This window comes from Mesoplodon bidens (genome assembly GCF_964165515.1).
Source record: "Mesoplodon bidens genome assembly, contig: HAP1_SCAFFOLD_123, whole genome shotgun sequence".
Taxonomy (NCBI): domain Eukaryota; kingdom Metazoa; phylum Chordata; class Mammalia; order Artiodactyla; family Ziphiidae; genus Mesoplodon; species Mesoplodon bidens.
Window position 1 is genome coordinate 897,073 of NW_027672190.1, and position 26,483 is coordinate 923,555.

Below are 26,483 nucleotides of genomic sequence, written 5' to 3' on the forward strand. Positions count from 1 at the left end.
TTGTATGTATGTGTACTATATAAACACAACTATGCTGACAAACTACTAAACATATTTTGGGAAACAATTAGAAAATTATTCCTAAATATGGACTTAATATTAGAGATATCTAAATAACTAGCAGAGATGATATTAAGTTAATTTTGTTCAACAACAAAATAGTATCCTGTACACAAAGAAACATATCCTCACCGTTTAGATATACACTTCTCACATAAAGTATTACACATGGTATAAATAATACTTCCCTGTATGTTTGCAAAATAAAAATTTCAAGTTAAAAAATAATTATGAAAAGCATTAGGCTCCTAGGTTTAAAGTGAGTGAAGGAGAGTTAAAGAGAGGGCAGATATTACATACACTGAGTCTTCATCATCGGAATAACAAGTTTGGCAACTGAGACACTGTCCCAGTACATATCTGTTCCACCTCTTTCTCCCTGCAAGGCTGATCACCTGCAAAGTGTGCTCGATGACATTCGGGAAGTTCTTCAGTGTGCACCTGGGATTGGACTTGTCAGGAGGGTCCTGGCTGGAGCTGTATGACTCTGTCAGGAAGGGGATAAACCCTTACACATTACCCTTGGTACCCAGTGTGCCTGACTCCAGAAGAGGCTTTCGGTACAACACACAGCAGCAGTCCATATACGTGCCTGTGAGAAAGTTGCAGCAGGTGAGGGTGGGGAAAATAACATCAGGATAGGACACGGTGACACACACTCCCAAAAACACACACATTACTCTCGCCTCGTCCTCACCCATCCCCAAAACTCACGGGCATCCACATTGTCCGAGGCATTGTCCACACCATCCAGGTTTTGGAGGAATTTATCAATCATACACATGCTCTGTGTGAGGGCCCACACAGTTCTGATGGCTCATCACACGGATGTGTGCGTTTATCTGGTTCACAGCTGCAGCATCTGTATCAGACTTCAATTTCTGGGTAGTGATGGAGAAACAGAACTGTCATTCACATAATCACCCAACAAAACTTTACAGAGCTGTTCTGAAAACTGATTTAAGTAATGATGCACAAGACCTAGGCTCTGAGGTCAGGAGGCTCTGTGGTCTATGACAAATGCCACACAGATTGGGCTGGGACAAATGAGGAATGGTGTGATTAAAAAAGGAAAACAGTGATACAATAGGAGACAATGGGTTGAGTATCTGTTCTTTTGTCTACCGAACATCCACTGTTTTTCGTTACTAGCACACCGAGTTGGAGTGCATTCACGCAAAGAAAACCAAGGTCCTCTGAACTTACAAAAACAAAAAGGATCCTCTGAAAGTCCAAGTCAGATCACATTCCTCTCCTCAAAGCCCTCTATTGATTCCCACTTTCACTAAGGGTGAAATGAGCTGGTCCCTATTCCTTTGACAACCTTCTCTCTTACCATGATCTATCTCTGTCTCTACTCCTTAAACATAGCAGCCATATTCAAAACTCAGGGTTTTGCTCACACTGTTAACTTCACCTGGCATACTCTTCCCTGAGATTTCTTCCTGTTCTCGTATACCATCTTTAATTCTCTGCGGTTATACCACCTTTCCAATGTGGATTTCCTTTACCACACTGCAAACCACCCTCTCATGGCACTTCCAGTTCTATATCTTGATTTTCATTCTTGCCCCTACACAGTATGTTTCAACTTGTTATGTTCTAACCACATACAGTGTTATTGTATTTATTATTTGCTCTAGCAGTTGTCCAAAATGAAGTTAAAACAAAGTTTGTGGTTTCTTTTTTATCTGATGCACAGCTATCAGGATTTCCTACGTTTGATATTTAATCTGAGAACATTTTAAAATATTATTACTCCATTTAAAATTGGAGGGGCTTCCCTGGTGGCACAGTGGTTTAGAATCTCCCAGCTAATGCAGAGGAAATGTTTTTGAGCTCTGGTCTTGGAAGATCCCACATGCAACGGAGCAACTAGGCCAGAGCCACAACTACTGAGCCTGCACGTCTGGAACCTGTGCTCCACAAAAAGACAGGCTGCACTAGTGAGAGGCCTGCACACTGCGATGAAGCATGGTCCCCGCTTATGACAACTAGAGAAAGACCTCACATAGAAAGGAAGCCCCAACACAGCCAAAAATTAATTAATTAATTAATTAATAAATATGGAATAATTCCATTATATACTACAAACACTATGAAAGAAACTCCAATACAAAGCGTTAATGACAGGAGTCAATCTGTATTTACAGTTTTACAAATTTTACTTATATAATGTCTTAGAAGATAGCTGAATTTTCGTTATTTACTGACTTTAATGTATTACATGTTTTGCTTGAAAGATGTCAGGGATATCCAGCCTCACAGAAAAAAAATCAATAACATTTTCAGATGACTGTTGATATTTAAAATTATATATATATCAAAACTTGACAAGCGATATTTCTTTAAAGTTTAGTTGAAAGGTAAAATACTGATCCACATCAATACCCACTGTCTTTCTCTGTATTTTGAATGGCTCTTTAGTTAATGCACAGTTCTGTATCATCATGAATTGGTCTGGTCATTTGGAAAATACTGTGTTTTGGGGTTATGGACAGCCTCCTAGAACAGAGTGGAAAATTACCCTTTCACCTGATAAAATGAGGATAAAAAGGACATAATGTCTTAGTATTCTTAAAAGAGTTGTGATCTTTTGGACTTGAGGAAAGAGTGCTGCCAACCTCCACTGCATTAGAGAATCTCTCATTTACTATGTCTTCTCACTAGACAAAAGCAGAAACCTTTCATTTGCTATCTTATATATTCTAACTACTTAAGTAGTACCTAGTATTTGCATGATAAAATGAAAGGAAAGATAAACACTGGGCAGGCAAAATAACACTGAACTTTACAGAGACGCCCCAGATAGATCCCTCTATAATCTAGCTTCCAGAGTTCCACATTAGCTGTAACCAAAAACCAAAGAAAAAAAAAAAGATGGCTGGGGACAGGTTTAAACACACAAATGAAAGATGTAATAAGTTTTCAATAAATATCTCCTGGAAGAAAAAGTGAGTGGTAGAGAAAAGAAATAAGGTAAGAACTGAAGGAAAGAGACAAACAAAAAGTCCTAAGGTGGGCTTCCCTGGTGGTGCAGTGGTTGAGAGTCCACCTGCCGTTTCGGGGACATGGGTTCGTGCCCTTGTCCAGGAAGATCCCACATTCCATGGTGCGTCTGTGCCCATGATCCATGGCCGCTGGACCTGAAGGTCCCGAGCCTGCGCTCCACAATGGCAGAGGCCACAACAGTGTGAGGCCCGTGTACCAAAAAAAAAAAAAAAAAAAAAAAAAGTCCAAAGGCAATAAGACAGATAACCAGAAAAAGACAGGAGAAAAGTGAAAAACAAAGCTGAACCACATACCATATCCATTCCACTCACCTTGATATCACAAGGTCGGAACAGGAACTGTCGATTCAGATTGGATTTTACTATGGTGTCCATGTCTGTAATGGTGATTGCCACACCCTCCCACAGCCTAGCCCAGTCATGGCAAAGGTCTTGAGTAGCTCACAGCCAACGGCCCCTGCACCCACCTGGGAGGTGGCCAAGAAGAGAGACACAAGATGGTTAGGGTCACTGGGTAACAAAACCACTCCTCAGTCCTCACTACCCCTGCAGATGGCAAGAGAGTGTAAGAGGATCTATGACTGCATATTTAAGTCACAGTGCCATAAATATCCATGGTCCTCTAAGGAAAGAGGCACAAGACCAGGATATAAAGGACCTGGTGTGAAGAAAATGGAAGAGGGATGAGATGAGGGTACAAGCCAACACCATCCCTTGTACACCACGAGGAGACTCCAGAAGAGGTGGCCAGAGGCTAGGGGACCTAAAGGTAGCTTTTGACCACAAGGTTCTCTCACCAAGATGTATCTCTGCTTACCCAGCTTCTCTTGCAGGTCAGAGCCAAATACAGCCACCTGCCCATCATAATGGTTCTGGCACTGAGTCATGTGAAGGGAAGAGAGGGTTAGGGAAAAGCCACCTTAAAAAGATCCACAATAATGTCTTCTCCATGGGCCCAAATCACATACTGGAAGGCACGTGTCCTCTGTAAAGGCCTCTTTTTCCACAGGGAGACACTCAATGGCATCAAAGTACAGCTACTGTATAACAGGCATAAACTTTCCAGAGCAGCCCTGAGGAGTCGGTTAGAAAGAGAATGTGATCGCTGGTTAATCAGAGCTGGAAAGCAAGCAGCAGGGCAGGAAAGGAACCTGGTCCACGCCCAGCACTGTCCGTCTCCACTCACGCTGACCTTCATATACTCCTGGGCAGCCACGCAACCAGTGAAGGAGTTGATGGGTGCCAGATCCCCAGGGGCCATATAAGCCGGCTTCTGGATGAGGTCTTCATCCAGACTGTTTTGCTACACTGCTGGCAGAGCTTGAGAATTCAAGCCTGTGCTAGGGTCACCAGTTCTGTTGCGTCCTCCTGGAAGGAGTAAAAGAACAATCACACCACTGTGGGGAGAGGGAGAGGGAGAAAAATTAAATAGATGAAAAGGCATAGAGCAGCTTTGGTTCAAGGGCCTGGTTGGCTTGCCCACCCATCTACCTCATTGTGAGGCCGAGAGAGCTGGCCATGCTGGGCACGGAACTGGTGCAGGACCCGGAAGCCAATTTGTGGCTGAGGAGGGCCAGAATACTTGACAAAATTTGTTATCACAAAGTCCGGCTCTGCCTGTCAGGTAGGCAAGGTTTTCTGTGAAGAACAAGATATCAGAACCAAAAAAGTAAAAAACGTGGAGATGCCTGGAACCCTACAACACACCCTCCTGCTCATAGTCACAAAGCTTATCCTCTTAGTTACTTTGACTTGACTGACAATGCCTCCACAGATGTAGTCAGAGAAATTGGAGGTATCACAGATACTAAAGGTGTAGGGACCTGGGGGATGAAAAGAATGAAGGGTTATCTGTCAATTCATTCCCTCCCAAGATCAACAGCACTATCAAAAGAGGAATATGAAAACCTCCCACCTTCTTCCTCACCTAACACCCTCCCCCATACAGTGGGAGTTTGGAGTTAACAGATATAAGCTATTATATATAGAATGGGTAAACAACAGGGTCCTACTGTAGAGCACACAGAAATCTATTCAGTATCCTGAGATAAACCATCATGGAATAGAACATGAAAAAGAATGTATATATAGATAACTGAGTTACTTTGCTGTAAAGCAAAAAGTAACTAATTTTTAAATCAACTATACTTCAATTAAGAAATAAAAATAATGTATCGTACATCATAAAACAAAATCAAAAACGAAAACACAATGCTGATTTCTTCAGACAACACAGGTATTCTATGCCTAAATGCCACTCTAGAGAAAAAGAAGTAAGGCCTGAAAGGATCAGATGGCAACTACATAATTTCTCTAGAACAGACTCAAAAATATTAAAGGAACACAAAACACAACTCCAAAACGCTAACATTCACAATTACCTTCCTTCCATCAACACTTACCAGAAACTTACCAGCAACATCTGTGGTTTTGGTTTTCATTAAATTTGTAAATTTTTTGTCCATTATTTCTTCAAAAACTCTTTTGGCCCACCCCTTTCTTGGGAATTTCTTTGACATGTGAAATATATTTATAATAGATGTTTTAATGTTCTTAACCTGTGATTTTACATAACAGATGTGATTAACAAATTAACACACAAGAAAAAATTAGGAAGTTTAACAAAGTAGAAGAAACTATGCAAAATACAAAAGGTGTGTGTGTGTGGGGAAAGTCAAAAAGTCAAGTGCCTTAATACTCATGTAATTGGAGTTCTGGAAAGAGATAATGATATGGGAGTGAGCTCCGAAAGTAATAGTTTCAAAAAACATGTGGGCAGAAATTTTCCCAATTTCATAAAACTATAAACCCATATTTAATAAATATTTAATAAACTGCAAAAGAGACATGGAGAAAACTATACAAATGTATATAATGTATTATATATATATATATATATATATATATATATATACATACATACATACATACATACATACATACATACATACATACATACATACATATATATATATATATATATATATATATATATATATATATATATATATATATATATATATATATATTCCTCTGTGCTCTGTTTTTGCCGAATCCCATGTTTTGGTATGTTGTGTTTACATTTTCATTCACTTCAGAGTATTTTCTAATATCTCTTGGACACTGTTTGACTCTTTTATTACTTAGGAATGCATTGTTTAATTTCCACATATTTACAAGTTTTCACAAGTTACTCCTATTACTGATGCCCATTATTCTTTCCTTTGTGGTCAGAGAACAATTTGGTGTGATTTAAATTATTGACACTTGTTTTATGGCCTAACGTGAAGTCTATCCTGGAGAACATTCCTAGTTCAAGTGAAAGGAAATTGTATTCTTCTGTTCTTGGGAGGAATGTTGTGTACATGTCTGTTAAGTGCACTCGGTTTATATCATAGTTTTGTTTAGGTCTTCTCTTCCCTTGGTGATCATATGTTTTGTCATTCATTTGGATATGCTGTTGAACCTATTTATCTCTCTCTCAAATTTTGTAAGTTTTTGATTCAGGTATCTGGAACTTTTTTGTTAGGTGAGCATTTGTTTATAATTCTTGTGTATTTCAACAGATTTACCCTTTTATCAATAATATATTATTAATCTAATATAATAATACAGTAATATATACTGTCCATTGTCTCATTTTTTTATTTAAAATCTGTTTTGTCTGTTGTTAGTATAGTCACTATAACTCTCTTTCGAGTTTTCTTGGCATGAGACTTATCTTTGCAACATTTTACTTAAAATCTATTTGTTTCACACTAAGATTTGTCTCTTTAACAACATATACGTGGTCATGTTTTTAAAAAATCCATACTGACAATCTGCTTTTTAATTGGACATCTTCTAGTGTACCACTTTTATGGTTATTTGTTATTTCTTTTACTATATACATTTTAGAGCCATTTTATTAGTTGTTGCTCTGGAGTTAGGTTGTTATAAAGTAAACTGACAGTTTCTAACAACCTAGTTCACATTAATACCAACTTAATTTCAATATATGAATTTTTTCTTTTATCTAGTTTATCCTTTTTCTTGTGTTGTTCTTATCATAAATTACATCTTTATACACTTTTTACATCAGCACCAATTAATTTTTTTTTTCCTGTGGAGTAATGCTTTAAATCAGGTAAGAGAAAAAAGTAACTGCATTTGTTTACTATTGTTGCTTTAACACATTTTCAGGAATTCAATTGTTTAAAACTTTACAAATTGTTCTCATAAAATACTACATGTTACAAGTCCCAAATCCATTTTACTGGGCTAAAGTCAATATGTTGGCAGGATTGGGTCCATCTGGAGGCTCTGCTGGGAGAATGTATTTCTTGCCCTTTTTTTTTTTTTTTTGCTTAGTGGTTGCTAGTATTCCTAGTCTAGTAACCCCTTCTACTACCTTCAAATACATCAGTTCATTATCTACTTCTGTCATCACATTAACTTGTCCTCTGTCACCGACATCTCCTTCATTCCTCTTATAAGAAATATTTTGATTAGATCCACCCAAGGTAACCCAAGAAAATTTCCCATCTGAAGACTCTAATATAATCATATATGCAAAGTTTTCTGCATAAAATAACATACATGTCCTGGGGATTAAAATGTGGGCATATTGGGGGACTATTATTCAGACTACAATCATACACACAAAAAATCGTTTAAATTATCCTCTATATTTACCTATATAATTACTTTTACTGATGTTCTTTCTTTCTCTGGATTTGAGTTATCATCAAAGTGTCTTTCATTTTAGTTTGGACACTCTCCAAGAATTATCTCATCTTGTAGGGCAGATAGTTAGCAATAAATCTTCTCCGTTTTGTGCTTATCTGGAATTGTCCTAATCCTGTCCTCAGTTTCAAAAGATGGTCTTGCTGCATATAAAAATCTTGGTTGACAGTTTTTGTTTTTTTTTTCTTTTAGCACTATGAATGTATCGAAGTGTTTTCTGCCCTGCATGTTGTCTGATGAGTAGTCTTGTTTTTTTTTTTTTTTGGCTTAATTGAGAATCTCTTACATGTCATGGGTTGCTACACAGTGCTTTCACAATTCCCTCTTGGTTTTTGGCTTTCAGTAGTTTATGATATGTGTTGCTATGGATCTCTTTGAGTTTAACCTGCTTTGAGTTTGTTTAGCTGGGCGAATCTGTATAATGATGTTTTGCATCAAATTTGGGATCTTTCTTGGCATTAATTCTTAAAACTTTCTTTCTGCCCCCATAATTATTTTGACAACTCCCCAGGTTAAAGTACATTTGCACTGGGTGACCTCCAAATTATGTCAAATATAGACAGTCTTGAAAACGCAGAATTCCAAGGAACATCTCAGTCACATCAGATAATGATAAATCTTTGGAGATGAGGTTCTGAAAGAATTCTCACTTTGTTCTTCTCCTTCTGGTGGCTACTCGGATGCAAAAGGAATGCATACTCTTTCAATATGTACTATTATTAAGCTGGAAAAAAGGAGGATGGGATTGTGACCATTTTAAGTCTCTAGAGCTTGCTGATCTTACCAAGATTCAGTCATTTTTAAACACGTAAATACTTCCCTAGTTCCTGTGAAACTTTGTCAATTTCCAGAGTTCTGAAAAAGTTGAGTCTGACAACTTTGTAGGTTTGTAATGTAAAGAATTTTTGGAGGGCCTTACACTATCATCTTCTGACATAACTCATTAGCTGTCCTTTCTGAGGAAGAAACAATGATCCTTTCGTGTTCCAGCCCGCAGTTGGCACAAGAGAAGTGTTGGACCCTTACAGTAATTCTTTCCATGATTATCAGCTGTGTGACCTGAAGACAGGGACCTCACTTCTCTGGGCCATCTATAAAATGAGGATAATGATTGTAACTTTCCCCATTGGTAGAGTTTAAAGGACTAAATATGAATAAAGGGCATAAAAAAGAGTGTGACACACAGTACATCCTACCTAATTAACATTAGTAGCTGGAATACTATTAAATTACCTGGTGTATTATGACACCTGATAAAGACTTACATTCACCACACTGTAAAGATCATGTAAGTATTTGCTGTTCTTCTTATCATCACCTTCATACCACCAATGGATGCTGAAAAGAAATTGCCTGTGATCACACAGCTGGGAGAGAACAATGCTGGATTTTTCATTTAGAAACTTTGCAGGTAACTGACATACTGGACCAGAAGGCTTTCCCTTCCTCATATACAGAAGTATGTACTTCTTCGCTAGACACAAGGCTCACAACTCTATAACCCGCTAGGGAAAATTATACATAGTTTATGTACATGAATGAGCAAAGGCCATACTCTTCATGATAGATGTACATCTGTCCTAAATAGAGCCTCTCTAAATTGGGACTATACTTTCCCTCATGAATAACCAATGCATGTAATTTTGCATGATAATTTCTGTGTCCCAGCAGCACAACTGTTCTTTCTCCATTCCTGACAAGAAGGGCGCCATATGTTCATGAATGGTAGTAAAACTATAGAAAATGAAGTCCTAATGGTACCCTGTTTCTCTCCAGATCCCAGTTGACTATCTCCAGTATCCTTTCTTAGCCTGATTTGAAGACTATCTTTACGAGAAAAGTGATTTCCGATGAATCGAATCTTATTGACACAGATCTCCAAATGCTTGGAGGACCCTATAATGGAACTTGGGTCACAAAAGTCATTCTGGCAAGATCCCAACACTTGTACTAGGACCCTTACTTAAACAATATTCCTCAAATCCTGCCTTGATTAGAAATCTCCAATTTTACCCATATCCACCTCCCTTTGGAGAACGTTGCAAATACCATGTGCTATCGAAACATGGCCACCAATGACCATCTGCCAAATATTCCTAAGCCCTGGCGCAAAATGATATGCTCCCAAAGAGACATCCAAATCCCTCCCCTCAGTCCCTAAACACCACCTCTATAGGTCCCCTCCAGAATAGACATCCCCTAAATGGCACCATGGGCCATAGATGCAAAGACATACCTCAGGGTATACCTGAAGTTTAGATCCTTTCTACAAATGACATGTAGGCTTTTAGACAACTTGAACTCCTCTTGACTCATGAAACACTCTTATTTACCATTGCAACAAAAGGAATAGGAATAAACATACCCGGGGAGAGAAAAGAGTTGTATGCAGAACACTATAAGATGCTGATGAAAGAAATGAAAGGTGATACAGATGGAGAGATATGCCATGTCCTTGGGTTGGAAGAATCAACATTGTAAAAATGACTATATTACCCAAATCAATCTACAGATTCAATGCAATGCCTATCAAACTAGCAATCACATTTTCCAGGGAATCAGAAGAAAATATTGCACAATGTGTATGGAAATAAAAAGACACCGAATAACGAAAACAAACTTGAGAAAGAAAAACGGATCTGGATGAATCAAGCTCCTGCACTTCAGACTATACTACAAAGTTACAGTCCTCAACACAGTATGGTACTGACAGAAAAACCGAAATATACATCAATGTAACAGTATAGAAAGCCCAGAGATAAACCCACTCACATATAGTCATCTTATTTTTGACAAAACAGGCAAGCATATACAATGGAGACAAGACATACTCTTCAACAAGTGGTGCTTGGAAAACTGGACGGATACATGTCCAAGAATGAAATTAAAACACTCACTAACACCATACACAAAAATAAACACAAATGGATTAAAGTCCTAAATGTAAAGTCAGACATGACCAAACAATTAGAGGAAAACTTAGGCAGAACACTCTATGACATAAATCACAGCAAGATTCTTTTTGACCCACCTCCTAGAGAAATGGAAGTAAAAACAAAAATAAACAAATGAGACCTAGTGAAATTTAAAAGCTTCTGCACAGCAAAGGAAACCATAAACAAGAACAAAAGACAACCCTGAGAATAGGAGAACATATTTGCAAATGAAGCAACTGAAAAATGATTAATCTCCAAATTTTACCAACAGGTCATGCAGCTCCAAACCAAAAACACAAACAACAATCCAAAAATGAGCAGAAGATCTAACTATACAGTTCTCCAAGGATGATATACAGATTGCCATAAAACACATGAAAGGTTGCCCAATATCATGAATCATTAAAGAAATGTAAATCAAATCTACACTGAGGTATCACCTCACATTAGTCAGAATGACCATCAACAAAAACGGTACAAACAATAAATTCTGTAGAGGGTGTGAAGAAAAGGGAAACTTCTGGCACTGTTGTTTGGAATGTAAATTGTTACAGTCACTACGGAGAAAAGTATGGAGGTCATAAGAAACTACTACTAGAAATAGCATATGACCCAGCAATCCCACTACTGTGCTTATACCCTTAGAAAACCATAATTCAAAAGGAGTCATGGAACACAAAGTTCATTACAGGTCTATTTACAATAGCCAGGACATGGAAGCAACTTAAGTGTCCATGGACAGAAGAATGGATAAAGAATGTGTGGCATATATATATATAAAATGGAATATTACTCAGACATAAATAGAAATGAATTTGAGCTCTTTGTGGTTAGTTGGATGGACTTAGAGTCTGCCATATTTCGTGAAGTAAATCAGAAAGAAAAAAGAAAAAACTGTTTGCTAAGACTTATGTACGAAATCAGAAAATAAAAAGGTTCTGATGAACGTAGGGGCAGGAGAGGAATAAAGATGCAGATGTAGAGAATCGACTTGATAACACTTGCAGGGGCAAGGATAAGCTGGCACGAAGTGAGATAGTCATATAGACGTACGTACACTACCAAATGTAAAATGGATAGCTAGTGGAAAGCAGCTGCATAACACAGGGAGATAAGTTCAGTGCTTTGTGACCACCTAGCTGGGTGAGATAGGGATGGTGTGAGGAAAATGCAATAGGGAGTGGATAAGGTAATATATGTATATCTATAGCTGATTCACTTTGATATACAGCAGAACCTAATGCAATATTGTAAAGCAATTATACTCCGATATAGGTGTTAAAAAAAAAGGAATATGCTGTCTATAAGAGCCATTTTAACTTTAAGGACACACATAAGCTAAAGGTGTGGGAATACAAACTGATAGTGCAAACACTTTCCAAACAAGAGCAGGACTGGCTCTCCCAATCTCATGTAATACAGACTTTCAGTCACAGTAAATAAGGTCAGTATAAAATAATAATGGATCAATTTATCAAGAGGTTATAATAATTGTAAATATATATGTACTGAATGTTGCATGATTAAACAAATATTTAAATCAACCATTAAGAGATCTGATAGGAGAAAACAACAGTAAAAATAATAATACTAAGGAACTATATTATCCCACTTTCTACCTTAGAAAATTAATAAAGACACAGAAGGTACCTAATAAACTTATAGAGAACTTCCATTCATCAGAACCAGAATCCACATGTTTCCTAAGTGCTGGTGGAACATTCCCCCTGATAGTCACTGCCTTGGTACATAAAGCAAGCCTTAACAAATTTAAGAAGATCAAAACCACATTGAGCATCCTGTTTTATCATAACGTTATGAAGCTAGAAATCAGTAACAAGAGAAAAAGTGAAAAATTCCTAATATGTAAAATTATACAGCACACACTGGAAAAATCTATGGGTCAAGGAAGAAGTCAAAAGGGAAATCTGAAACTATCTTCACATAAACAAAAATGACAACATACCAAAACTTTGGGGATGTATCATAATCAATCTAAGGAGTGAAGTTTTAGCATTCATAACTTCTTTTATTAAGAGAAAAGAATGATCTTAAATAAACGACTTATCCTTATACATGAAGGCCTAGGAAAAAGGAACAAATTAATTTCCAAGAATAAAAGGAAGAAATATGAAATTTTCAAATGGAAATCAATAAAACGATAATCATATAATTATTTAAAAACTGAATCCAAGAGCTGGTATTTGTAAAGCATAATAAAATTGACAAAGCTTTAGCTAGACTAATGAAGAGAAAAAAGAACTTAATAAATAAAACTTTAATTGAAAGAGGAGAAATTGTGACTGACACCATAGCATACAAATCATAATAAAGAAAGCTAAAAAACACGGTCACACAAATGCATAAATCTCCACTAACTCTAATGTACCATGTTGCAAGACCATCATGAAGAAGACAAAAAAAAAAGTATGTCTTGATCATACAAATGATGAATTAGAAAATTGATTCAGTATTCAACACTCTCCAAACAAAGAGAAGTCGAGGATCAGATCATTTCATGGATGAATTCTACTGAACATTTAATGAAGATTTATTGCCAGGCCTTCCCAACCCTACCAAATAACTAAAAAAGAGGAAACATTTCCAAACTCATTTTATAAAACCAGCATTTATCTGATTAACAAACCAGATAAAGATATAACAAGGGAATCACAAAACAAAACAAACAAAAAACGCAGAACTTACAGGCCATTATACTTGTACATATTGGTCGAAAAATTCTCAAGAAAATTCTAGCAAACCAAGTTCAATAGCACACTAAAAGGATCAACATGATTAGGTGGGATAACTCCTAAGGATGTAAGGGTAGTTAACATATTAAAATCAATACTTTTAATTAACCACAGGAACAGCATGCAGAAGAAATGTTTGAAAGTATTTTTTAGACTTTCTTGATTAAAGCTCTCAACTAACTGTGTAGCGAAGAAACATTTTAAATGTAATAAAGGTCATATATTAACAAGCCCACAGCTAACATCATATTCATGGTGAAGAGTTGAAAACTTTTCCTCTCAGACAGGAACAAATAAAAAATGCCCACTATCACCACTCCTATTCAACATAATATTAGAATACCTAGCCAGAAGCATTAGGCAAGAAAAAGAAAAGAAAGGGATCATAAGTGGAAAGGAAGAAGTAAAAATGCCTCTGTTGGAAGATAAAATATGCTGTATGAAGGAAATCCTAAAGTCTCCACCAAAAACCGCATGAAATTGTTAGAACTAATAAACAAATTCAGTAATGTTGTTGGCTGTGAAACAAAAATACCAAATTAGTTGCATGTGTATACACTAACAAGAAAATAGCTGACACAAAAATAAAGAAAACACTTCCATTTACGGCAGTACCAAAAACAATAAAATGTTAGGACTACATTTAAGCAAGCAGACAAAAATATCTGTACACCTAAAAATATGACATTTACAAAAACTGAAGAAGACACAAGTGAATAGAAACTTATCCCATGTTTCTGAATTGAAAGAATGAATACTGTACAAATGTTCACGCTACCTAAAGCCATCTATAGTTTCATTTGAAACCCAATAAATTTTCAATGGCAATTTTCCTAGAAATAGAATAAAAATCCTAAAAATTGTACAAAACAACAAAGGAACCTGATAATAGCCAAAACAATTTTCAGCAAGATAAACAAAGCTGGTTGCAACTCACTTTCGGGTTTCAAACTATTATACAAAGTTATGGTAATCAAAATAGTGTGAAATTAGCATAAAAAAGACAATAGACCAATAGAATAGGACTGACAGCCCAGAAATAAACTCAGTCATGTCCAGTCAACTAACATTTGACAAGGACGACAAGAATAAACAATGGAGTAAAAATAGACTTTACACTGAGTGGTGTTGGAAAAACGGGATATCCACACAGAAAAGAATTAAATTGAACACCCATCTTAGACGGTTCAAAAATTAACACAACATGAACAGAAATCAAAACATGCCTAGAATTAAACAGAAAAAAAATCTCCAAGGCATTTGTCTCAGCAATGATTCTTTTGGGTATGATACCAAAAGTAGAAGGAACAAAAGGAAAATTCAACATGTGTGACAACATCAAATTTAAAAGCCTCTGCACAAAATGAAACTTGAACAGAGTGAAGAGGCATTGAACAGGAGGCATAAGAATTCTCCTATGGAATGGGAGAAAAGATTTGCCAACAACATGCCTGCTACGAGACTAATGTCCAAACATAAAAGGATTCAATTAAAAAAAAAGCTGAATAATCTAATTAAAACGTGGGCTGAACACCTTAGCAGATATACTACCTTCATAGGAGACCTACAAATGACCAAGAGACACATGAACATTTGCTCAACATCTGTAATAGTAAGAGAAATGCAAAATAAAACCACAAAGAGATGTCAACTCACACATTTCCTAGTGGTTATTATGAAAAAGAAAAGACAGAAAAGTGTAGTCAAGCATGTAGAAAACTGGGAAAACTTACAGACTGTTGGCGGGAATATACCTTAGTACAAACACTACATAAAATAATTAGGATGTTCCTCAAAGTACTAAAAATAATACCACCGTATAACCTAGCAATTCCTTTTCTGAATATACATATTTGAAGGAAATGAAATCAGTTACTTTACTGAGATATTTGAACTCCCATGTTCACTGTATTAATATTTACCAAAATATGCAAGGCATAGACACTAACTGTTTATCAATGAATAAACGGATTAAGAACTGTATATATTACCACAATGGATATTATACAGCCATATAAAGAAAATCCTGCAATTTGTGACCACATGAAATCAACTTGTGGGCATTATGCTTAGTGAAACAATCAGAGACATAAAGACAAACTGTGTGGTCCCACTTATTTATTAAATCTAAACAGCAGAGGTCATCAAAACAGAGAGTTGATATGTATTTAATAGGTGTGGGTTTGGGAAAAATAAGGAGATGAGAGTCAAAGAGTACAAATGTCCTGGTATAAAATATGTAGATTCTTGGGATCTAAGTTACAGCATAGTGACTTAGTTACCAACACATTATTGCATATTTCAAGGTTACAAGGAAAGGAGATCTTAAATGTTCTTACAGCACACACACAAAAATGGTAACTATGTGAGGTGATAGAAGTATTAACTAACATTATTATCACATTATTTCACAACATAGATGTAAGTCTAATCATCATGCTGTGTACCTTATAATTACCAAGGTTATATGTCAATTATATCTCAATAATGTTGGGGAAAATGTATGAAAGATAAGACCTAAATGTTTCAAAGCCTTTGAGTAAAGATAAGGAACAAACTTCTCAAGATTGGCCTTGGCAATAATTTCTTGACTATGACAGCAGTAGAGAAGGCAACAAAATCAATAGTTAAGTGAAGTGAAATTGACCTGAAACATTCCTACATAATAAAGGAAACAATCAACAGAATTAACAGGCCATCTATAGAATAGTATAAAATATTTACAAACACGTACCTTAGAAGTGGCTAATATCCAACATACATAAGAAAAGTGCAAAACCTCAGTAGTGGGATATCACCTCATATCTGTTAGATTGGCTATTATCAAAAAAGAGAAGACAGCAGGCATGACAAAAGGGAACCACCTTACACTCTTGTTGGGAATGCTGTTTGGTGTAGCCACTCTAGAAAAGAGTTTGGAGGTTCCTCATAAAACCAAAAATTAGAACTACCAAATCATCCAGAAGAAAATCTTTGGTTATTTATAAAATGGAAGGAAAAATGCCGACTCTAAAAAACACCTGAATACCATGTACACTGTACCATCATTCTCAAATGTCATACCAGGATAACTACACACTTAGCCTGAATAGATGGATAAAGGAAATGTGCCCCAGCAAGTTATTTTGTGTGGCAGGAAAAAAAAGTGGCACAATAAAAATATATTCAGGCATACTAGAAATAAAATGGTGCCTTTTTGTAACAAAATGGGTGCACCTTAATGGCACTATGTTAAGTCAACATCTCTAATAGTAAGAGATGTTGAGAAGAAGTATGATGAAATAAGAAGTAAGAAGTACTTAAGAAGTAAATCAGACAAATAAAAACAAAAATGGTGTAATCTCACTTATAGGAAAAAATAATAATCTTCGTGGAAGGTTTTTCTCCTTCATCACTTTAAATATATCCTGCCAGTCCATTCTGGCTTGGAGAGTTTAACAACTGTCCTTCACAATCTCTTCCAAAATATAGCAGAGGGAGGAAGACTCCAAAACTAATTATATGGTGCCACAATCACCCTGATACCAAAACCAGGCAAAGATATAATAAAAAAAAGAAAACTAGAGGCCAATATCACTGATGAATATAGATGCAAAAATCCTCAACAAAATGGTAGCAAACAGAAGCCAACAGCACATTAAAAGGATAATACACCATGATCAATTGGAGTTTATTCCAGGAATACAAGGATTCTTCAATATATGCAAATCAATCAACGTGATACTTCATATTAACAAATTGAAGGAGAAAAACAATATGATCATCTCAATGGATGCAGGGAAACTTTCAAAAAAATTCAAACCCAATATGTGATAAAAACCCTCCACATAGTAAGCATAGAGGGGAGTTTCCTCAACATAATAAAGGCCATATATAACAAACCCACAGCAAACATCATCCTCAATGGTGAAAAACCGAAAGTATTTTCATTAAGATCAGGAACAAGACAAGGATGTCCACCCTCACAGCTCTTTCTCCACATAGATATGGGCGTTTCAGACACAGCAATCAGAGAAGAAAAGGAAATAAAAGGAATCCAAATCAGAAAAGAAGAAGTAAAGCTGTCACTCTTTGCAGATGACTTGATACTACACATAGAGTATCCTAAGGATGCTACCAGAAGATGAATAGAGCTAACCGATAAATTTGGTAAAGTAGCACAATAAAAAATTAATGCACAGAAATCTCTGGGATTCCAATAGGCTAATGATGGAAAATCTGAAAGAGAAATTAAGGAAACACTCTCATTCACCATTGCAACAAATAGAATAGAAAGAAACATACCGAGGTAGACAAAAGACCTGTATGCAGAAACCTATAAGATGCTGATGAAAGAAATGAAGGAGGATACAAAGAGATGGAGATATATACCATGTTCTTGGGTTTGAAGAATCAACATAGTGAAAATGACTGTATGACATAACGCAATCTACAGAGTCAATGCAATCCCTATCAAAATACCAATGGCATTTTCGAGGGAACTAGAAGAAAAAAATTCACAGTGTGTATGGAAAAAAAAAAAAAAAACATGCCGAATAGCCAAAACAATCTTGAGAAAGAAAAACAGAGCTGGATGAATCGGGCTCCTGGACTTCAGACTATACTAAAAGCTACAGTAATCAAGACAGTATGGTACTGGCACAAAAACAGAAATATAGATCAATGGAGTACAGTAGAAAGCCCAGGGGTAAACCCACAGATATATGGTCACCTTATTTTTGATAAAGGAGGGAAGAATATACAATGGAGATAAGACATCCTCTTCAACAAGTGGTGCTGGGAAAACTGAATGGCTACATGTACAAGAATGAAATTAGAACACTCCCTAACGCCATACACAAAAATAAACACAAATCGATTAACGGACTAAATGTAAGGTGAGACACTATCAAACACTTAGAGGAAAACATAGGCAGAACACTCTATGACATAAATAACAGCAAGATTCTTTTTGACCCACTTCCTAGAAAAATGGAAATAAAAACAAAATTAAAGTAATGGGACATAGTGAAACAAAAATTTTTCACAGGAAAGGAAACTATAAACAACACGAAACGACAACCCTCAGAATGGGAGAAAATATTTGCAAATGAAGCAACTGAAATAGGATTAATCTCCAAAATTTACCAACAGCTCATGCAGCTGTAAACCAAAAAACACAAACCATCCAAAAATGGGCAGAAGACCTAAATAGACATTTCTCCAAAGATGATACCCAGATTGCAATAAAACACATGAAAGTTGGCTCAACCTTTCATGTTGAGCATGAATCATTATAGAAATATAAATCAAATCTACAATGAGGTATCACCTCACCCTAGTCAGAGGAGCCGTCATCAAAAAATCAATATACTATACATTCTTGAGAGAGTGTAGGGAATAGGAAACCCTCCAGCACTGTTAATGGGAATGTAAATTGTTACAGTCACTATAGAGAACAGTATGGTGGTCATTAAGAAACTAAAACTAGAACTAATATATGACCGCATAATCCCACAACTGTGCATATACCATAAGAAAACTATAATTCAAAAAGAGTCATGGACCACACAGTTCATTACAGGTGTAATTACAATAGCCAGGACAGGGAAAAAGCTAAGTGTCAATCGACACATGAATGAATAAAGAAGGTGTGGCATATATATACAATGGAATATTACTCAGAGATAAAGAGAAATTAAATTGAGCTATTTGCAGTTAGGTGGATAGACTTAGAGTCTGTCATAATGTGTGAAGTCAGAAAGAGAAAAAGAAAAAACACTTTGCTAACACATATATATGGAATCTAAAAAAAAGTTTCTGATGAAGGTAGGAGCAGCACAGGATAAAAGATGCAGATGTAGAGAATCGACTTGAGAACATGGGGAGTGGAAAGGGTAAGCTGGCACGAAGTGAGAGAGTGGTATGTACATATATACACTACGAAATGTAAAATAGATAGCTAGTGGAAAGCAGCTGCATAGCACAGGGAGATATGTTCAGTGCTTTGTGACCACCTAGCTTGGTGGTATAGGGAGGGTGGGAGGGAGATGCAAGAGGGAGTGGATTTGGAATATATGTATACCTATAGCTGATTCATTTTGTTATACAACAGAAACTAACACAACATTGTAAAACAATTAAATTACCATATAAATGATAAAAAAAACCCAATATGTTGTCTACAAGAGCAATTTTAACTTTAAGGACACACATAAGCTGAAGATGAGGGAATAGAAACTGATAGTCCAAACAGTTTCCAAACAAGAGCAGGACTGACTCCCCCAATCTCAGGTAATACAGACTTTCAGTCAAAATAGTTCACAATTGATAAAGAAGGTCAGTATACAATGATAATAGATCAATTTATCAAGAGATTATAATAATTGTAAATATATATGTACTGAACGTTGCAGGATTAAACATATATATAAATTACCCATCAACAGATCTGATAGGAGAAATCAACAGTAAAACTAATAATGGTAAGGGACTATATTCTCTCACTTTATACCTTAGGATATTGATAAAGACACTGAATGTACCCAATAAAATTATATAGAAGTTCCATCCAACAGAATCAGATTCCACATTATTCTTAAGTTCAGATAGAGCATTCCCTAGGATAGATGCTGTCGTGGAATATAAAGCAAGCGTTAACAAATTTAAGAAGATCAAAAGCACATTAAGCAACACTTTTGATCATAATGTTATGAAGATAGAAATCAATAACAATAGAAAAAGTGAAAAAAAACTAATATGTAGAATTATACAGCACACACTGGAAAAACCTATGGGTCAGGAAAGAACTCAAAAGGGAAACTTGAAACTACCTTCAGATAAACAAAAATTACAATATACCCAAACTTTGGGAATGTAGAAAAATCAGTCTAAAGAATGAATTATTTTTAGCAATCATAAATTCTTATATTAAGAGAAAGGAATGATTTAAATAAACAACTTAAACTTATGCCTGAAGGATAGGAAAAATGAACAAATTAAGCACGAGGAATAAAAGGAGAAAGTAAGAAAGATTCAAATGGAAATGAATAAAATGAATATCAGATAATTAGGAGAAAATGAATCCAAGTGATGGCATTTGGAAAGGATAATAAAATTGACAAGCTTTAGCTAGACTAACAAAGAGCAAAAAAGAGCTTAATAAATAAAACTTTAACTGAAAGAGGAGAAATTGCAACTGACATCATAGCACACAAATCATTATAAAGGATGATAAAAAACCGGGTCACACAAATGGATAAATCTCCAACAACTCCTATATAAAATGAAGCAAGACAATCATGAAGAAGCAAAAAAAAACAAACAAACAAAAAATATCTTGATCATACAAATAATGACTTAGGAAATTGAAGCATTATTCAAAACTCTCCCAACAAAGAGAAGCACAGGATCAGTTAGTTTCACTGGTGAATTCTACTGAACATTTAATGAAGATTTATTGCCAGTCCTACCCAAACTCTCCCAAATCACTACAAAAGAGGAAACATTTCCAAACTCATTTTATATAACCAACATTTTCCTGAATAACAAAGCCAGATAAGGAAATAACAAGGGAAACACAAAACAAAAGAAAACAAAACAAACATACAAACAAACAAGCAAAAACCACAGAACATACAGGCTAATATCCTTTTATATATAGATGCAAAAATTCTCAACAAAATTCTAGCAAACATAATTCAATAGCACAATAAAATGTTCAACGTGATAAGGTGGGATAATTCCTGGGGATGCAAGGGCAGTTAATGTTTTAAAATCAATAAATTTAATTTATGACACGAATAGCATGCAGAATATATGTTTGAAAGAATTTTCTAAATTTTCTTGATTAAAGCTTTCAACTACCTGGGGAGAGAAGAAACATTTTAAATGTAATAAAGGTCATATATTATCAAGCCCACAGCTAACATCATATTCATGGTGTAAAGCTGAAAACCTTTCCTCTAAGACAGGAACAAATAAAAAATGCCCACTATCACCACCCCTATTCAACATAATACTAGAAACACTAGTCAGAACCTTCAGGCAAGCAAAAGAAATAAAAGGGATCAAAAGTGGAATGGAAGAATTAGAAATGTCTCTGTTTGAAGATGACATATTACGTATGCAGGAAATCCTAAAGACTCCACCAAAAACCCCGTGAAACTGTTAGAACTAATAAATGAATTCAGTAATGTTGTTGGATATGAAATAAAAATACAAAATTAGCTGCATTTCTATACACTAACTAGAAAATAGCTGACAGAAAAATAAAGAAAACACTTCCATTTACAGCAGCACCAAAAACAATAAAATCTTAGGAATACATTTAAGCAAGAAGACAAAAACATGTGTACACCTAAAAATATGATATTCACAAAAACTGAAGAAGAAACAAGTGAATAGAAACTTATCCCATGTTTCTGAATTGAAAGAATGTATACTGTTAAAATGTTCATGCTACCTCAAGCTGTCTATAGTTTCAATGGAATCCCAATCAACTTTTCAATGGCAATTTTCCTAGAATAGAATAACAGTCCTAAAAATTGTACAAAACAAGAAAGGACCCTGAAAATAGACAAAGCAATTTTCAGCAAGATAAACAAAGCTGGATGAAACTCACTTCGTGGTTTCAAAGCATAATACAAAGTTACAGAAATCAAAATAGTGTGAGACTAGCATAAAAACAGACAATAGACCAATAGAATAGGACTGAGAGCACAGAAATAAACTCAGCCATGTCCAGTCAACTAACATTTGACAAGGATGACAAGAATAAATAATGGAGTAAAAATAGGCTTTACAGTGAATGGTGTTGGAAAAACTGGATATCCACATGGAAAACAATAAAATTGAACATGCATCTTAGACAATTCAAGAATTAACACAACATGAGCAGAAATCACAAAATCCCGAGAATTAAAAAAAAAAAAATCTCCAAGACATTTGTCTCAGCAATGATTCTTTTGGATATGATACCAAAAGTAGAAGGAACTAAAAGAAAATTCAACATGTGTGACAACATTAAATTTAAAAGCCTCTGCACTAAAAGAAATTTGAACAGAGTGAAGAGGCACTGAACAGGAGACATAGGAATTGTCCTGTGAAATGGGAGAAAATATTTGCCAACAGCATGCAAGCTACAGGAGAATGTAGAAACATAAACACTCTCAGTTAAAAAAAAGCGAAAAATCTAATTAAAACGTGGACTGAAGATGTTAGCAGATATATTCCCCCCACAGGAGACATACAAATGACCAAGCAACACATGAATATTGGCTCAATATCTGTAATAGTAAGAGAAATGCAAAATAAAACCACAATGGGATATCAACTCACACATTTCCTGGTGGTTTTTATGAAAAGGAAAAGAGAGAAAAGTGTAGTCAAACATGTAAAACACAGGGAACACTTACAGACTTTTGGTGGGAATGTAACTTAGTACAACCACTATGGAAAATGATACGGATGTTCCTCAAAATACTAAAAATAATACCACCATATAACCTAGCAATTCCATTTCTGAATACACATATTTGAAGGAAATGAAATCAGTTAACTTACAGAGATATTTGCACTCCCATGTTCACTGTATAAATATTTATCTAAAATGTGTAAGGCATTGTCACTAACTGTTTATCAATGATAAAAAGGCTTAAGAAATGTATGTTACCACAATGGGTATTATACAGTCATATAAAGAAATTCCCGCAATTTGTGACCACATGAAATCAACTTGCAGGCATTATGCTTAGTGAAACAATCAGACATTAAGACAAACTGTGTGATCCCACTTATTTATGAAATCTAAATGGTGAGTTCATCACAAAGAGAGTTTATACATATTTAATAGGTGTGAGGTGGGGAGAAACAGGGAGATGATTGTCAAAGAGCACAAATTTCCTGTTATAAAATGTGTAAATTCTTGGGATCCAAATTAAAGGATAGTGACTTAGTTACCAATACTTTATTGCATGTTTAAAAGTTACTGGGAATGTATATCTTCAGTTTTCTTACAGAACACACACACAATTGGTAACCATGTGAGGTGATAGAAGTATTAACTAACATTATTATCATATTATTTCTCAACATAGATGTAAATCTCATCATCATGCTGTGTACCATAAAACTACCAACGTTATATGTCAATTATATCTCAAAAGTGTTGGGGAAATTGCTTTAAAGATAAGACCAAAAAGTTTCAAATCCATTGAGAAAAGATAAGGAACAAACTTCTCGAGATTGGCCTTGGCAATAATTCCTTGGCTATGACAGCAGTAGAGCAGGCAACAAAACCAAAGTTAAGTGAATTGAAATTGAACTGAAACATTCCTATATAATAAAGGAAACAATCAATAGAATTAAGAGGCAATCTACAGAATAGCATACAATATTAGAAACAAATACCTGATAAGTGGTTAATGACGAACATATATTAGGAAAGTGCTAAACCTCTGTAGTGGATTATCACCTCATATCTATTAGATTGTCTATTATCAAAGAAGAGAAGATAGCAGGCATGACAAAAGGGAACCCTCCTACATTATTGTTAGGAATGCTGAATGGTATAGCCGCTCTAGAAACCAGTTTGAAGATTCCTCAAAAAGCTAAAAATTAGAACTACTAAATCATCCAGAAAAAAAACTCTTTGGGTATTTTTATAAAGAAAAGAAACACACAAAATCATAAAGACACCTGCATCCCATGTACACTGCACCATCATTCTCAAATGCCATAACAGGAAACAACAAACTTGGGCTAAATAGATGGGTAAAGAAAATGTGGCACAGAAAAGTATTTTGTGTGGCAGGAAAAAAATGTGTCACAATAAAAATATACTCAGGCATAGTAGAAGGAAAATGCTGCCTTTTGTAACAAAATGGCTGCACCTTGAGAGCACTATGTTAAATCAACATCTCTAATAGTAAGAGATTTTGAGAAGAAGTATGACGAAGAAAGAAGCACTTAAGAAGTAAGTCAGACATATAAAAACAAACATAGTGTGATCTCACATATTTAAAAAAAAATATCTTCGTTGCAGGTTTTTCTCCTTCATCACTTAAGATGTCCTGCCAGTCCTTCCTGGCTTGGAGTGTTTAACACCTGTCCTTCTAAAACTCTTCCAAAATGTAGCAGAGGGAGGAAAAATCAAAAACTAATTCTATGGAGACACCATCACTAATACCAAAAGCAGACAAAATATCAAAAAAATAAATGAATAAATAAAACTGAAGGCCAATATTACTGATGAATATAGATACAAAAATTCTCAACAAAATAGTAGCAAACAGAATCCAACAGCACATTAAAAGGAAAATACACCATGATCAAGTGGGATTTATTCCAGGAATACAAGGATTCTCCAATATATGCAAAGCAACCAATGTCATACACCATATTAACAAATTGAAGTAGAAAACACATATGATCATCTCAATAGATGCAGAGAAAGCTTTCGAAAAAAATCAACACCAGTTTATGATAAAAACCCTCCACATAGTAGGCATAGAGGGAAGATTCCTGAACATAATAAAGGACTTATATGACAAACCCACAGCAAACATCGTCCTCAATGGTGAACAACTGAAAGTATTTTCACTAAGATCAGGAACAAGGCAAGTTTGCCCACCCTCTCAACTCTTATTCAACATAGTTTTGGATGTCTCAGCCACAGCAATCCCAGAAGACAAGGAAATAAAAGGAATCCAAATTGGAAAAGAAGAATTAAAGTTGTCACTCTTTTTTTTTTAATTAACTATACAGCAGCTTTAATAGGGTAACAGTCCAGAGAAAAATGTTACATTAGGCACTTGACATCTCATTTAAATTTTTTTCTTAAAACTAAAAGGTTTCATTTTAACAGATAAATTTCAATGTACTTTTTAAAACTGATTGTTAATTAAAGCCTAAGCAATTATAAAGAAAATACACAATGATATTCAACCAGAGGTTAATTTTCTGGTCATACTGACATGTTAAAGTACTTTTCTTAAAATTTAATTTACCTGAGACTGAGTTCTCAGGTATCTTTTTGGTTAAAAATATTTGATAAGATAGGTGATAATTGGACTATTTTTATATTGACAACTGAAATAAAGCTATATACTGTCAGTCAGTGTTTAGGGACCCAGAACCAACTTGTCAAAAAAGTACATTTTATACCCATAATATCATCATTTTCACATGATTATCCTTTCAAGTTATCATAATCTGTTACTGGCTTCTTGTCTAAGAATTTACAGGCCTAAGGTGAGGCTGTCAGGTAAATGACTGGCATATACAAATCAAAGACTGTGTTCAGGACAAGAGAGCCACACCCAGTGCCTGATGGACAGGATTCACCCATTAACCCGTCACTTTGGAGTCTGCCTAACAGGAGCAAGTCCTCCGAGTTCTGACAGCCACATACGGACAAGAAAGGCTGCTGAAACTTATTTAATTAGACTTAGAGGTACTACTGCTGTTAGGAGTCTGTTTATAAAGATTTTTAATCATACGTTATAATTTTTTTTCAAGTAAAAAACTTGGTTCCAACTGTTACAGGCATAAAAGTATTTCCCCTGGGATTTCCTCCACATCGAGAAGGTACCCATATATTTTTAAATAGTCTTCCTAACTTTGGGAAAACGTTGCCCTCCCTCCAACACCCCCCCCACATGAACATAACCAAATCAGTTGTAATAAAGTACAGCACACAGAAATGACTGTCGGCCTCCTATGAGGACACTGAATGCCATCCATCCCACAGGTTCACTCAACAATCTGCATGTGTTCCTGAGGAGAAATCCATCGAGTCCCTTTGCTGTTGTGACATCTCCAAAGTCAGCTTTTCCCGTATCAATCGTTCTGGACTTCACCCACCATGCTCATCTCATTTGGATTTCAATGCTTCCTCCCATTCAACAGCCGATTCAGAGTTCTTGGGAATTGCTGGAAATATTGATTGCATTTTACTTCGAAAGTCTTTTATACTGTGAACTCCTAAAGCCTTCCAGACTGCGAAGCTGATCACACCA

The 26,483-nt window shown here is 35.5% G+C and overlaps 1 pseudogene across 1 annotated transcript in view; it reads right to left on the reverse strand.

Annotated features, from left to right (window-relative positions):
- Window positions 1-26,483, reverse strand: part of LOC308610495 (ubiquitin-like modifier-activating enzyme 1) — a 67,400-nt pseudogene that overhangs the window by 15,715 nt on the left and 25,202 nt on the right. The window contains exons 3-11 of the transcript in view: window positions 9,558-9,692; window positions 4,797-4,894; window positions 4,563-4,709; window positions 4,264-4,439; window positions 4,040-4,144; window positions 3,869-3,949; window positions 3,384-3,538; window positions 775-941; window positions 456-652 (exon numbers count right to left, since the gene is read on the reverse strand). The product of the transcript in view is annotated as a ubiquitin-like modifier-activating enzyme 1 (transcript). The remainder of the gene's footprint in view (window positions 1-455; window positions 653-774; window positions 942-3,383; window positions 3,539-3,868; window positions 3,950-4,039; window positions 4,145-4,263; window positions 4,440-4,562; window positions 4,710-4,796; window positions 4,895-9,557; window positions 9,693-26,483) is intronic.